The sequence below is a fragment of the Bos indicus genome, chromosome 24 (assembly GCF_029378745.1).
Source record: "Bos indicus isolate NIAB-ARS_2022 breed Sahiwal x Tharparkar chromosome 24, NIAB-ARS_B.indTharparkar_mat_pri_1.0, whole genome shotgun sequence".
In the NCBI taxonomy this organism is placed as follows: Eukaryota; Metazoa; Chordata; class Mammalia; order Artiodactyla; family Bovidae; genus Bos; species Bos indicus.
Window position 1 is genome coordinate 50,282,217 of NC_091783.1, and position 13,880 is coordinate 50,296,096.

A 13,880-nucleotide genomic window follows, 5' to 3' on the forward strand; every position below is an offset into this window, starting at 1 on the left:
CAGCATAACTAATAGGGCTTTCCTGAAAATCATTCCTAGAAACAAGAAAATAATCAGTAAAATGTAATCATGATTGTTGTCGTCTTGGCGTTATGGGGGTAAAGTTGTGGGGTTAAGATTATTGCACTGCAGCCAAAGTAATAGGAGGTGAAGAAAGCAGCAATATCTTGTAAGAGGCCAACTTACTCACAGAACACCATTGACTATAATGAGAATTCAAGAGACTCAGGTGCAGAACATAGATAGTCAAAGCAGAGATCCCATCACTATGTATTCAGTCCCTTGCGTTGGCAAGCTGTCCCTGAAATATTAATAGTTCTCAGACAGGATGTGAGTCCTCTCTCTATGAATCTAATGGACAACTATAGCATCCTCCCAGCAGATGTTGATCACCATGACTCTCTACTAACATCCCTAAGACACTACCTTTCTCTTCATGTCAAGAGAGAAAAAACTGTAAATTGTAATCAGAATGGCCTAATGCCACAGCTTGGTTAACGTGGACTTCAAACTTCTATGGCTTTTTTCTCCTTCTGTTGTTCCTTCAGTTGGGTCATGTCCACTGGACTTAAGCAGTGCGTATAAAAGTTGGGCAATTACAGTAAAAATTAAGTACCCAATTCCTACAACATCAGTCAGACCCAGAAATCCCCTCAATTGTTTTTCTGGGTGGGGGTGGGGAGAGTGGTGAGAAAATTAAAATTATTTTAATTTTTTTGGTTTCAATCAATAGTCCTTCCTGAGATATTAAGTGGCCCATATGTTTTACAGTAGGTAAGCAAAGTTGGAGTTTATCTTTAGACAACTTGTGTCCCTGAGAAGGGGTTTCCCAGGTGGTTCAGTGGTAAAGAATCTGCCTACCAATGCAGGAGACGCAGGAACCACAGGTTCAATCCCTGGGTTGGGAAGATCCCCTGAAGGAGGAAATGACAACCAACTCAAGTATTCTTGCCTGGAGAATCCCATGGACAGCAGAGCCTAGAGGGCTACAGTCCATAGGGTCACAAAGAGCTGGACATGAATGAAGCAAATGAGCATGTGTGTCCTTTAGAAGCTAACTTGTGTAACCGATGGATAGTATCTTTTTGAGAATCCAGTTTAGTTTTAGAGCATAATATCAAATTGTCTATGTATTGAATTAAAGTATAACCACCAGGAAAGTCTACATCAGTTAAGTCAGCTTTAATCATTTGAGAAAAGTAAGTGGGGTTCTAACTGGTAGCCTTGTGCATAGCTGTCCACATGATTTTCCCACATGAAGGCAAAAAGTCATGTGATTGTCCTTCTCTACTGGGATGCTAAAGAACGCACTGCTTTTAGTAGGAATGACTAAGAGTAAAGTGCATGGATTTGGGACCAAAGGATGTCAAGGAATTGCAGTATTATTTATTTTCGCTCACAGATCTTGAACAAATCTCCAGCCTTTTCCATTCAGCTAGCTTGCTTGCAGGGTAGGCGTGTTTCAAGGACTAGTACAGGGAATTACTTTTCAAAAGAAATTCCTGAATAACAGGCGATGGCATAAAATCTATGTTTTGAAGCAGGACAAGAAAATTTAAGTGTGACATAGTCTCTGTCCATTTTATGCCTTTCCTAACGGTCAAGGTGAATCTGTGTTTTACATTAACCAGACCTCCTCAAAGGCAGGAACGTCTGCTCAACCATAAAGATCATTTCTTTTCCTTCTTCTGACATAGCAGTGTACCTCCAGAGAAGATTCATTTTTCCTTTCCTAATCCTGTTAAGGGTCGTGGTGACTGCTTGTCCTGTATGTAAAGATCTGCTTTATGTAACTTTGGTGAACCTTATATAAAACATCAATGTGTCATTTTAATGTATGATCCTTTGTCTTAAACATGTATATAACGTTGCCTTCGACTTCTAACAGGTGGAACAATCCTCTGCGTTTTCCGAAAGACTGTCTCCTGGGTTATAATCCTCAGGTTGGCTCAAATAAAATTCTCTGTTTCTACTTAAGATCAATATTGATTACTTTTTTGTTGACATTTGCTGGGTATAGTCGGTAGGATATCAGAGACTCCCACCAGAGGACACCTGGAATCTACTCTAAACCAGCGCTCAAACCAGCACTGGCTCTTTGAGCCCCTCTGGCTTTTTGGTATTTCTCAGATGGTTTGGTGAATTCTCCTGATATTCGGACCTCATTGATTTGCATGATGATCCTGAATTTTATCCCATGTGTTAAAATTTTAGGACTTGTAGTCTTAACAGGGTCCCAGTACATTTCCAGGTAAAAGGGACCAAGGGGAAATTTCCTAGGCAATGGCCTAGATGGAAGTTCCTAGAAAGGGAAAGCCAAGAAGGAAATTTAGAGTGAACTGGGTTGACTGGTCTTTTTTAATTTGGCTCAAGTTTGAAAGATTTTGTATAAATGGTTTGAACAAACTGACAGCAAAATGAAAGACCGAACCTCTTTAGCTCCGAAGAAAAAGGACATTTCTCTGGTGACCGAGAACCTAGCAGAAGTGTCTGAGGTGCCGTGCTCAGATGCTTAGTTGTGTCCGACTCATTGAGACCCCATGGACTGTAGCCCGTCATGCTCCTCTGTCCATGGGATTCTCCCAGCAAGAATACTAAGTGGGGCGCCATGCCCTTCTCCAGGGGATCTTCCTGACCCAGGGATCGAACCCACTTCTCTTACATCTCCTGCATTGGCAGGTGGATTCTTTACTACTAGTGCCACCTCGGTACAAGAGATTGTGACTACACAATAAAAACTAAACAAAAGAAAAGGGGGGGGGGCGGAAATTGTGCTTTTAAAGCTGACCAACTCCCAGATGGGCAGCCACCCACTGGAACTTGGCGGCTTCATGTGCAATATATATGGAGCCAATACTTGTAAGAACTTGGTAAAATGGGAAGATCTAATGAAAAATAATTTAACTCTTAAATGGCCAAAATGAGAAACTTACCAAAATTAGTTTACTTGTGTGCCTAGTTGGAAAATGTTGGCTATAAAATTACATAGACAAGATGGGAAGCATCCTTCAATTGGTACTTTGAAGCTTTGAAGCATGGTAATGAAAAAAATGGCATCTTTACGGGAAACTAACTGAAAACTATTAGAAATTGTTGTTAAGTTAGAGAAAAGCTCAGGAGTTACCCTATCCCTTCCTTTTCCTCCTTCCCCTCCTTTCTGAACTTTATGTGTCCATGGGTGTATGCTCAGTCATGTTCAACTCTTTGGGACCCCATGGACTGTAGCCCACCAGGCTCCTCTGTGCATGGGATTTTACAGGCAAGAATCTGCAGTGGGATGCCATTTCCTCCTCCAAGGGATCCCTCTCCTTTCTGAATGTCCATATCTTGATTTGTCTGCTCTACCTCTTCTGTAAACTCCAAAGGAGAAATGAACTGGACCCCAGGGATTAAATGTTCAGATCAGATCAGTCGCTCAGTCGTGTCCGATTCTTTGCAACCCCATGAATCGCAGCACAACAGGCCTCCCTATCCATCACCAACTCCCGGAGTTCACTCAGACTCATGTCCATCGAGTCAGTGATGCCATCCAGCCATCTCATCCTCTGGCGTCCCCTTCTCCTCCTGCCCCCAATCCCTCCCAGCATCAGAGTCTTTTCCAATGAGTCAACTTTTCACATGAGGTGGCCAAAGTATTGGAGTTTCAGCTTTAGCATCATTCCTTCCAAAGAAATCCCAGGGCTGGTCTCCTTCAGAATGGACTGGTTGAATCTCCTCGCAGTCCAAGGGACTCTCAAGTCTTCTCCAACTCCACAGTTCAAAAGCATCAATTCTTCAGCGCTCAGCCTTCTTCACAGTCTAACTCTCACATCCATACATGACCACTGGAAAAACCATAGCCTTGACTAGATGAACCTTTGTTGGCAAAGTAATACCTCTTTGGGATTAGATGAAAAAAATAGCAAAGCTAATTTAAAAATGTCAATTGGGCCACAGTACATGCTGGTGTATTAGTGGCCCTATTAAAACATTGTTTTCTAACCCTGGCCCAAAGCAAAGTACTCGCATTTGTTTTTATTGCAAAAAGTCTGATCTCTTCAAATGAGAATGCCATAAGTTTAAACAGAACTTGAACCAAAGCAAAACTAAAAAGGACTAGGGGTGCTTTGATGATTATGAGAAGGAATCTCCCCCTGCTCCTCACCAATAGTGAAAGTCGCTTAGTCGTGTCTGACTCTACAACCTCATGGACTATACAGTCCATGGAATTCTCCAGGCCAGAATACTGGAGTGGGTAGTCTTTCCCTTTTCCAGGGGATCTTCCCAACCCAAAGATTGAACCCAGGTCTCCTGCATTGCAGGTGGATTCTTGACCAGCTAGCCAAGGCTCCTCACCAATACCTTGGGGGAAATGGAAACAGCAGTTGGGAGGAGATTTAAAGGCCCTTATAGATACTGGGGCTACAGTCCCTGTTCCTTACCCTGCCCTATTCATTGCCCTCGCCCTCGGAATAGACAGTCAAGTCAAATATTAATAGTAGGGGTTTCTGATGTACCTATGCAAATTTTAAAATCAGAATCGATAAGCATTCAATTAGGAATTATCACAGTGAAATTTTTGTTTCTCCTAGTAAAATGTGCCCCAATTCATTTGATAGGAAGAGAACTTTTAGAAGCCAACAATATTCATACTGCCTTTTCACAAAAAGGGGAAAGGCTTCTAGATTTAGAAAATTTAATGTTGAACAAAATCTAGTTACTGAGAGATAGATGGTTATAAAATAGTGACTCAAACAAACCAAGAAAAATTAATGACCTGTTAATTGTCAGCACCTAAAGAATTATGGTCACCTTCTTCCTTAGATATTGAAATATTTAAAATGGCCACTCCTATCAAGGGGCCTGTTGACAACTCCAAGCCTTTACTTGATATTTGACAATATCACTTAAATCAGAGGCATTAAATGGGACAACCTATTATTCAGGGATTTCTTAAGGAGGGACTTACAGTTCCCCATATGAGAGCTTGTAACATACTGATCTTACCAGTGAAACAAAGTCTCACCCACGGAGCTGACACGATGCCTGGGACTTTTTCCCAACTGGGACTCCAGATGTGCTGTTACACGAGGCTTCCCAGCTCTGTTTAAGTCTGGCTGTTGGTCAAAACCCAGTTTGATGATATATCCTCTGCTCTTTCTATTTCTCTTTTCTTTTAATGTTAGTATATTGAAAGTAAGCTAGATAATTCTCTGATAAATATTTGTATTATTTTTTGGCATATAACTGCTTCCCCGATGGCTCAACAGTAAAGAATCAGCCTGCAATACAGGAGACACGGGAGACGCAGTTTCAATCCCTGGATTGGGAAGATCCCCTGAAGAAGAAAATGGCAACCCACTCTGGTATTCTTGCCTGGAAAACCCAATGAACATAGGATCCTGGAGGGCTTCAGTCCAAAGGGTCAAAAAGAGTCAGACATAACTAAGCACGCAGGCAGGTACCAGTGAAAAAGGAAAATGGGAAAGGTTGGAGGTTAGTTCAAGATCTGAAAGCTATAAATAATACTGTGATTCCTGCACATCTTCTGGTCCAAATCCACATACATTCTTCTTAGCCATTCCAACTGATAGCAGCTATTCTTCATAATTGATTTATGCTGTACCTTCTCCACTAGTATGGAGAGTAATTCAGTTCAGTCACTCAGCCATGTCAGACTCTTATGACCCCATGGACTGCAGCACACCAGGCCTCCCTGTCCATCACCAACTCCCGAAGTTTACCCAAACTCATGTCCATTGAGTCGGTGATGCCATCCAACTATTTCATCCTCTGTCCCCTTCTTCTCCCACCTTCGATCTTTCCCAGCATCAGGGTCTTTTCAAATGAGTCAGCTGTTTGCATCAGATGGCCAAAGTATTGGAGTTTCAGCTTCAACATCAGTCCTTTCAATGAACATTCAGGACTGATTTCCTTTAGGATGGACTGGTTGGATCTCCTTACAGTCCAAGGGACTCTCAAGAGTCTTCTCCAACACCACAGTTCAAAAGCATCAATTCTTCGGCACTCAGCTTTCTTTATAGTCCAACTCTCACATCCATACATGACTACTGGAAAAACCATAGCCTTGACTAGACGGACCTTTGTTGGCAAAATAATGTCTCTGCTTTTTAACCTCTGAGCCACCAGGAAAGCCCTGTCTCTGCTTTTTAATATACTGTCTAGGTTGATCATAACTTTCCTTCCAAGGAGTAAGCGTCTTTTAATTTCATGGCTGTAGTCACCATCTGCAGTGACTTTGGAGCCCAAAAAAATAGTCTGCCACTGTTTCCACTGTTTCCCCATCTATTTGCCATGAAGTGATGGGACCAGATGCCATGATCTTAGTTTTCTGAATGTTGAGCTTTAAGCCAACTTTTTCAACTCTCCTCTTTCACTTTCAAGAGGCTCTTTAGTTCTTTGCTTTCTGCCATAAGGGTGGTGTCATCTGCATATCTGAGGTTATTGATATTTCTCCCGGCAATCTTGATTCCAGCTTGTGCTTCATCCAGCCCAGCATTTCTCATGATGTACTCTGCATATAAGTGAAATAAGCAGGGTGACAATATACAGCCTTGACGTACTCCTTTCCTGATTTGGAACCAGTCTGTTGTTCCATGTCCAGTTCTAACTGTTGCTTTCTGACCTGCATACAGATTTCTCAAGAGGCAGGTCAGGTGGTCTGGTATTCCCATTTCTTGAAGAATTTTCCACAGTTTATTGTGATCCATACAGTCAAAGGCTTTGGCATAGTCAATAAAGCAGAAATAGATGTTTTTCTGGGACTTTCTTGCTTTTTCGATGATCCAGCAGATGTTGGCAATTTGATCTCTGGTTCCTCTGCCTTTTCTAAATTCAGCTTCAACATCTGGAAGTTCATGGTTCACATATTGCTGAAGCCTGCCTTGGAGAATTTTGAGCAGTGGAGAAGAATAGTCAATATATTTTTGCCTTCACATGGGGCAATCATCAATGTACCTAAACAGTCATGCCACAGGGCTATAGTGAGAGCCCCACTTTCTTTACTCAAATGCTTAAAGCTGATGTAGGCTTCCCTGGTGGCTCCACTTGAATTTAATGTGTAGATGATTTGTTTTAATGTTCTAAAACTGAATTGTATCCTCAAAACAACCAATACAATATTGTAAAGTAATTAACCTCCAATTAAAATAAATTTATATTAAAAAAAAGACACCATATCTGTTACCACAACTAGCTTCTAAGGGACAAAAGTTGTCTAAAAATAAACTCTAATGTGTCCACTTATTGAAAACTTTGGGCCACTTAATATCTAAGGAAAGACTATTAATCAACTCCAAAATAACTAACAGGATTTTAGCTTGCTTAATTCCCCAAAGAAATAATTGAGAGGCTTTCTGAGTCTGACTGAATATTGTAGCAATTAGGTACCTAATTTTCCACTTGCTTCGCAACCTTCATATGCATCACTTAAGCCCAACCAGCCTGATCTGATTGAATGGGTGCTGAAAGGAAAAGAGACCATGAATACTTTAAAATCCATCTTAACTCAGACACAGGCTTCGGGTTGCACTCATTATAACTTGCCTTGATCTCTTTGTACTTGAAGAAAAGGAACTGTTTTAGGTGTATTACTCACAAACGTGGTGATCAGCATTGACCCATAGGATACTAGAGTCAGCAATCAGATTTGGTAGGAAAAGGACTTCTACTTTGCATGAAGGTTATTTCAGCAAAGGCTTTGTTATATAAGATTATTGAAGAAATAATGAGGTCTCCTTTGTTTATGTCCCACACTCAACGGAGTCTTCTCTAAGCTCTCAGGACAGTCAGCATTGTTCTATAAGCTGACTAGCTTCTTATTAACTATTGTTGCTTTCTGTACCTAATATTACCTTTGTTCAATGTAACAATATTTTTTTTTTTTAAGTGTCCCTGGATGGGCATGAACTACAATGTAATAGTCTTAATCCTGCAACCTTGCTTTCAGCACCACAGGAAGAAAACAACCATGACTGCATTTTCTTTCTTTCTTTCTTTTAAATGTTTTATTTATTTATTTGGCTGCATCAGGTCTTGGCTGCAGCACACAGAATCTTTGTTGTGATATGTGGCTCTTTCCTTGCAGTGCATGGACTCTCTCCAGTTGCGACGCATGGGCTCCAGAACATGTGGGCTTCAATAGTTGTGGTGCAGGGGTTTAATTGCTCCAGGGCATGTGGGATCTTAGTTCCGCAACCAGGGATGGAACCCGTATCCCCCGCATTGCATGTTGGATTCTTAACCACTAGACCACCAGGGAAATTCCGACTGCATTTTATCAACAGACTAAATTCTTGTTCCAGGTATGACTTACAAGAAATTCCTATTGATAATGTTGATTTAATTTGGTTTACAGAAGGACCCTACTTAAGGGATGAACAGGAACATTAGTGAACTGGATATGCAATGACATACACAGTGAACATAATTGAAAGCTCTTATTTACCAGCAACAAAGTCGGCACAGCAATAGGAATTAATTGCCTTAACCCAAGCTTGTCAACTAGCTAAAACCCAGATAGTAAATATATATATATTGGCTGTTGTTATGCCTTTGGAGTGGCACACAACATTGGATGCGATGGAAATGAAGGAGATCAGCCCTGGGATTTCTTTGGAAGGAATGATGCTAAAGCTGAAACTCCAGTACTTTGGCCACCTCATGTGAAGAGTTGACTCATTGGCAAAGACTCTGATGCTGGGAGGGATTGGGGGCAGGAGGAGAAGGGGACGCCAGAGGATGAGATGGCTGGATGGCATCACTGACTTGATGGATGTGAGTCTGAGTGAACTCTGGGAGTTGGTGATGGACAGGGAGGCCTGGCATGCTGCGATTCATGGGGTCGCACAGAGTTGGACACGACTGAGCGACTGAACTGGACTGAACCTCTTCCAGACAGCCTATAAAAACAGGTTGCAGTTATTAAATGCTACACAGCTACTAAAACAGTTGGCAATTATTAAAACACCGGGACATCCCAAATCTGACACTAAGGAAGCTAACGGAAATCAGCCTGCTGACGCTGCAAACGGACAACTTTAAAAATTCCTCCTCTTCAGCTTTGAGAATGTCCACTGCCCTCTGTGAACCCTGCTAACCCAGGGAGAGTTTCTTCCACAGGCTTAAGAAATCACCACTAAAGAAGATAAACAGATGTGGCAACAAAACAGGGGGAATTTTTTACCCCATCACACAGATATGATTTGGACCTGATTTTAAAAAAACCCTGATAGTGCTTGTAAGAGTACAATGGCCATTACTGCAGCGTGCATTTTCTTTAATTCGTTGGGCAACTGAGAGGCAGTTTCATGGGGAAAACAACCATTTTGGAAACTTTCGGCCACGAAGACTTGTAAAGTATGTACTCGCTGTACTCTATGCCCTAAATATAATCCCAGAAAACCACTACATGGGTCAGAAGGCCACGTTCCTCTTCCTAAGGGACCCTTTGAAGTATGGCCATTTATATCTCAAGGATATAAATATATCTTGGTGATGATCTGTATGTTTTCACACTGGGTCGAAACTTTCCCTGCAGGAGAGCAAGGGCTATAGCAGCAGGTAAATCACTGTTGGAAAGAATAATTCCTGTTTGGGGAATCACTTTCAAGTTATATAGTGATCCAGTTATATAGGGACTCACTTTACTGGACAAATAATTGAATTAATTTGTGACATTTAGCTAACAGTGCAGCATTTTCAAAGCCCTTATCACTCCCGATCTTAAGGATGGAAAGAAAGAACCAACAGCACTATCAAAATGCAACTGACAAAACTCTCAGGGGCTTTTAACCTTTCACGGCCAAACGCTCTCCCGTTGGTGCTTCTGTCTTAGGTCCACTCCTTTTGTTGCTGTTGTTTAGATGGTGAGCCGCGATCGACTCTTCTGTAGCCCACCAGACTCCTCTGCCCATGGGATTTCCCAGGGAGAACCACTGGACTGGATTGCCATTTTGCTAAGCATCAACTGTCTCTTTTTGAAATAACTGCTGGACGGCCTATGCACCAGACGAAGGCGTGTACAAATCAATACTGCGTAAGGGTGATGATATGCTGCACTGTTGTCAGGGACTTCTTTTTTTTTGATGATTATGGTGGCTTTTTATTGTATCGGATTCATACATCTTTCGTTCCTACATTGTTATTTTAGTGTAATAATTCCACTATTCCATCAGTGAAAGCTAGAATTCTGTTCAGTCACCTCAATTATCTTCTATCAGGAATTTTTCTCTATTTTGTATTTCAGTATGATGTATGGTAAAATTATTGCAAATTCTCACAATGATGCTTCTTACTTCTCTAAAGTGCATGTCCTGTGTCGGTCACAAATAACATCTACCTAACAGATGTCATCTTCTCTGAAATGATTAAAGATTGCTTATCGATTTTATTTCTGGATGAGCTCCTGATCATTAGATATATTGCCCAGTGATTTTTTAAAAAAACTGTTGGTACTTGACTTAACTTTTCAGTTTTACTTTCTGTAACATTATCTTTTAAAAAAAAAAAAAAACAATAATTTAATTGGAAGCTAATTACTTTACAATATTGTGGTGGTTTTGCCATACATTGACATGAATCAGCCATGGGTATACATATGTCTCCCATCCTGAAGCCCCCTCCCACCTCCCTCCCCATCCCATCCCTCTGAGTTGTTCCAGTGCACCAGCTTTGAGTGCCCTGTTTCATGCATCAAATTTGGACTGGTCATCTGTTTCACATATGATATTATACATATTTTAATGCTATTCTCTCAAATCATCCCACCTTCACCTTCTCCCACAGAATCCAAAAGTCTATTCTTTATATCTGTGTCTCTTTTGCTGTCTTGCATACAGGGTTGTCGTTACCATCTTTCTAAATTCCATATATATGTGTTAATATGCTATATTGGTGTTTTTCTTTCTGACTTACTTCAGTCTGTATAATAGGCTCCAGTTTCATCCACTTCATTAGAACTGATTCAAATATGTTCTTTTTAATAGCTGAGTAATATTCTATTGTGTATATGTACCACAACTTTCTTATCCATTCATCTGCTAATGGACATCTAGGTTGCTTCCATGTGCTAGCTATTGTAAACAGTGCTGCAATGAACAATGCGGTACACGTGTCTCTTTCAATTCTGGTTTCCTTGGTGTGTATGCCCAGTAGTGGGATTTCTGGGTCATATGGCAGTTCTATTTCCAGTTTTTTAAGGAATGTCAGGGACTTCTTAAGGCACTTAAGGAAAATGAAAAGTGAAAGAAAGTGAAGTCGCCCAGTCGTGTCCAACTCTTTGCGACCCCACGGACTGTAGCCTACCAGGCTTCTCTGTCCATGGGATTTTCCAGGCAAGAGTACGGGAGTGGGTTGTCATTTCCTTCTCCAGGGGATCTTCCCAACTCAGGGATCAAACCCAGGTCTCCCCCATTGCAGGCAGATGTTTTACCCTCTGAACCACCAGGGAAGCCCCAAATGAAAAGCTGGTAGCTAATTCCTTTCACAATGAGCTCCTAGAAGATGAAGACCTTTTGGATCATGGGTTGTACCCTGGAGATTTTGTCTATTGGAAAAGGTATCAAACACAAGATTCACTGCTGCTGCTTTGGAAAGGGCCCTATCAGGTGTTATTAAATAACATCTGTGTTGTAAAGCTGAAAGGAGTAAACCCTGGGTTCCTATCTCTCATTTTTTTAAAAGGGCTTCTGCTCCTACATGGACTGTGATTCTTATTTCTGACACCTTGTCTTTGTCTAAGACAAGCTGGATTGAGACGTCACTAACAGCAGCAGACAGCTAACCCAAGAGTCCAGACCAGCCCTGTTGGGCTCATCCTACTAGTTCAATTGAACTGTCTACCAGCTGTCTGTCTCTCTGTCAACACTGTTATTGTTTTACCTCTAGCTATCCTTTTGCCCCAGTGTTTAGGATGGAAAGAAAATTCTTTAGTCAAGTTGTCACAGAGTATAGATATTGGGGGTCATTTAACCGATTGTCGGATTTGTCATCAAACTCCTCAGTCAATACAAGACTGACACAGGCCCCTCATAATTCCTGTCACTGAACTTTCAGATATTCCTAATGTTATCACTGACTTGGATCCATCTCCCTCTGGCTTAACCTTTCGGGTTCAAATTCCCCAGCCTATCAATGTGTCCATCCTCTATCTGATACTATCCTTGGCCCTTAGAGATTGAACATGACTTAGCCTAGGACCCTTTTACTCCATCCCTTACTTAACAAATGTCTTGAAGAGAAAAAGCAAGTAACTTGTGATAGCAATTCCCTATGTCCAGTACCATACAGATGGCTCTTGGAAAGCCTGCAAGAAAAGTGACCCATGGTTTAAAGCCATGTTAGCAGAATTTCCAATTGATGAGTCCATCAGTGAGAGCTCTCTTGGGAGGATGACTTTAGCTCCCTCAGGTTTTGTCTTCACATGTGGCATTGGAATTGACAGGCCTGTCCATGAATGGCACATAAATATCTTAAGAGCTGGCAGTTATAAGGTCTGTGCTTATTGGGATGTTATGTCTATATAAAAGTGACAGCTGGACTGCATTTCTCTCTCCCTTAAGGAATCAAGAGACCCATGTTATCAGTATACCAAGATACCTGGTAGCAAAGTCTTCTGAGACTCTTGCTCCCTAGGGCAGGAGTATAAATAAAGAGAGATATAGTTGTAAATCTATCAGCCACCATTGGCCAAACAGCCAAAGAGTCTGCAAACAGTATAACATCCTTCAATTCCTTAACTCAGTTGTACTGGATAATACAATTCCCTTCCATTTTCTTTTCATTTTTGATGTCTTTGTTTATTTGGCCATGCTGCTTTCAAGACCTTAGTTCCCAGAGCAGGGATCAAACCCATGCCCCTGTATTGGAAGCTCAGAGTCCTAACCACTGGACCACCAGGGAATTCCCCACCTTTCATTTCCTCCTGGCTAAACAAGGAAGTGTGCTATTGCTCACCCTGCCTGCTGCACTTATATCAATACCTCGGCACAAGTATAGATGATCCTAGATAACGCTCCCAAAAGACAAAATGGTTATAAGACTTTAAAAAAAGAAAGAAAGAAAAAAAAGAGATCCTTTTAATGATCTGTTTAGTTGGCTCCCTTCAGGGCTAGGTATTTTTTTTCACTCAGTTTTACAGATGATTATTGTTTTCGTTTTATGTATTATTATCTTTTTAGTAGCTTTCAAGCTACTCATGGCATGTATCACTACATGCTTTAATTCAACTTCTAAAAGTACACGTATAATGTTTGTGCAACAAATCAATATGACTGATAACACGTGTAGCCTATAAAATGTTTCCCTGTGTCAGCCACTCCTATTAAAATGACTGCTGCTAACTCCAAGCCTCTTTGCCTAATAGTCAGCCATATCCACTTTAATGAGAGGCACAGAAGAAGACTTACATTGATGAAAAATTAATCAATAGTCAATCTAAAGGAGAAATAGATGATTTTCTTTGAGCCAACCTGAGAATTACAACCCTAGAAATAGTCTTTCAGAAAGATCTAAGGCACAGAAGTCGAAGGCACAGTCATATATATATTTGATCATGTATCATGTATCAAAATGACACACTGACATTTTACATAAAGTTCACCAAAGATACATAGTCCAGATCTACACATAGGAAGCAGCCGCAGGTTACAAAATTACGAAAGAAGAAAGTTATAATCTAAGGATTACATTGCTGGCATCAAAAGAAGGGGAAAACACATTGATCTTTATGGTTGAGCAGACATTGCTGACTTTGGGGAGGTCTGGTTAATGTATAAAGCAGGCACACACTGCTCACTAGGGAAGGCCCGATACAGGCAGGCAGCATGTTATGCTTAAATTTTCTTATCTTCCCTTAAAACTTAAGATCTCCTCCACAGCAA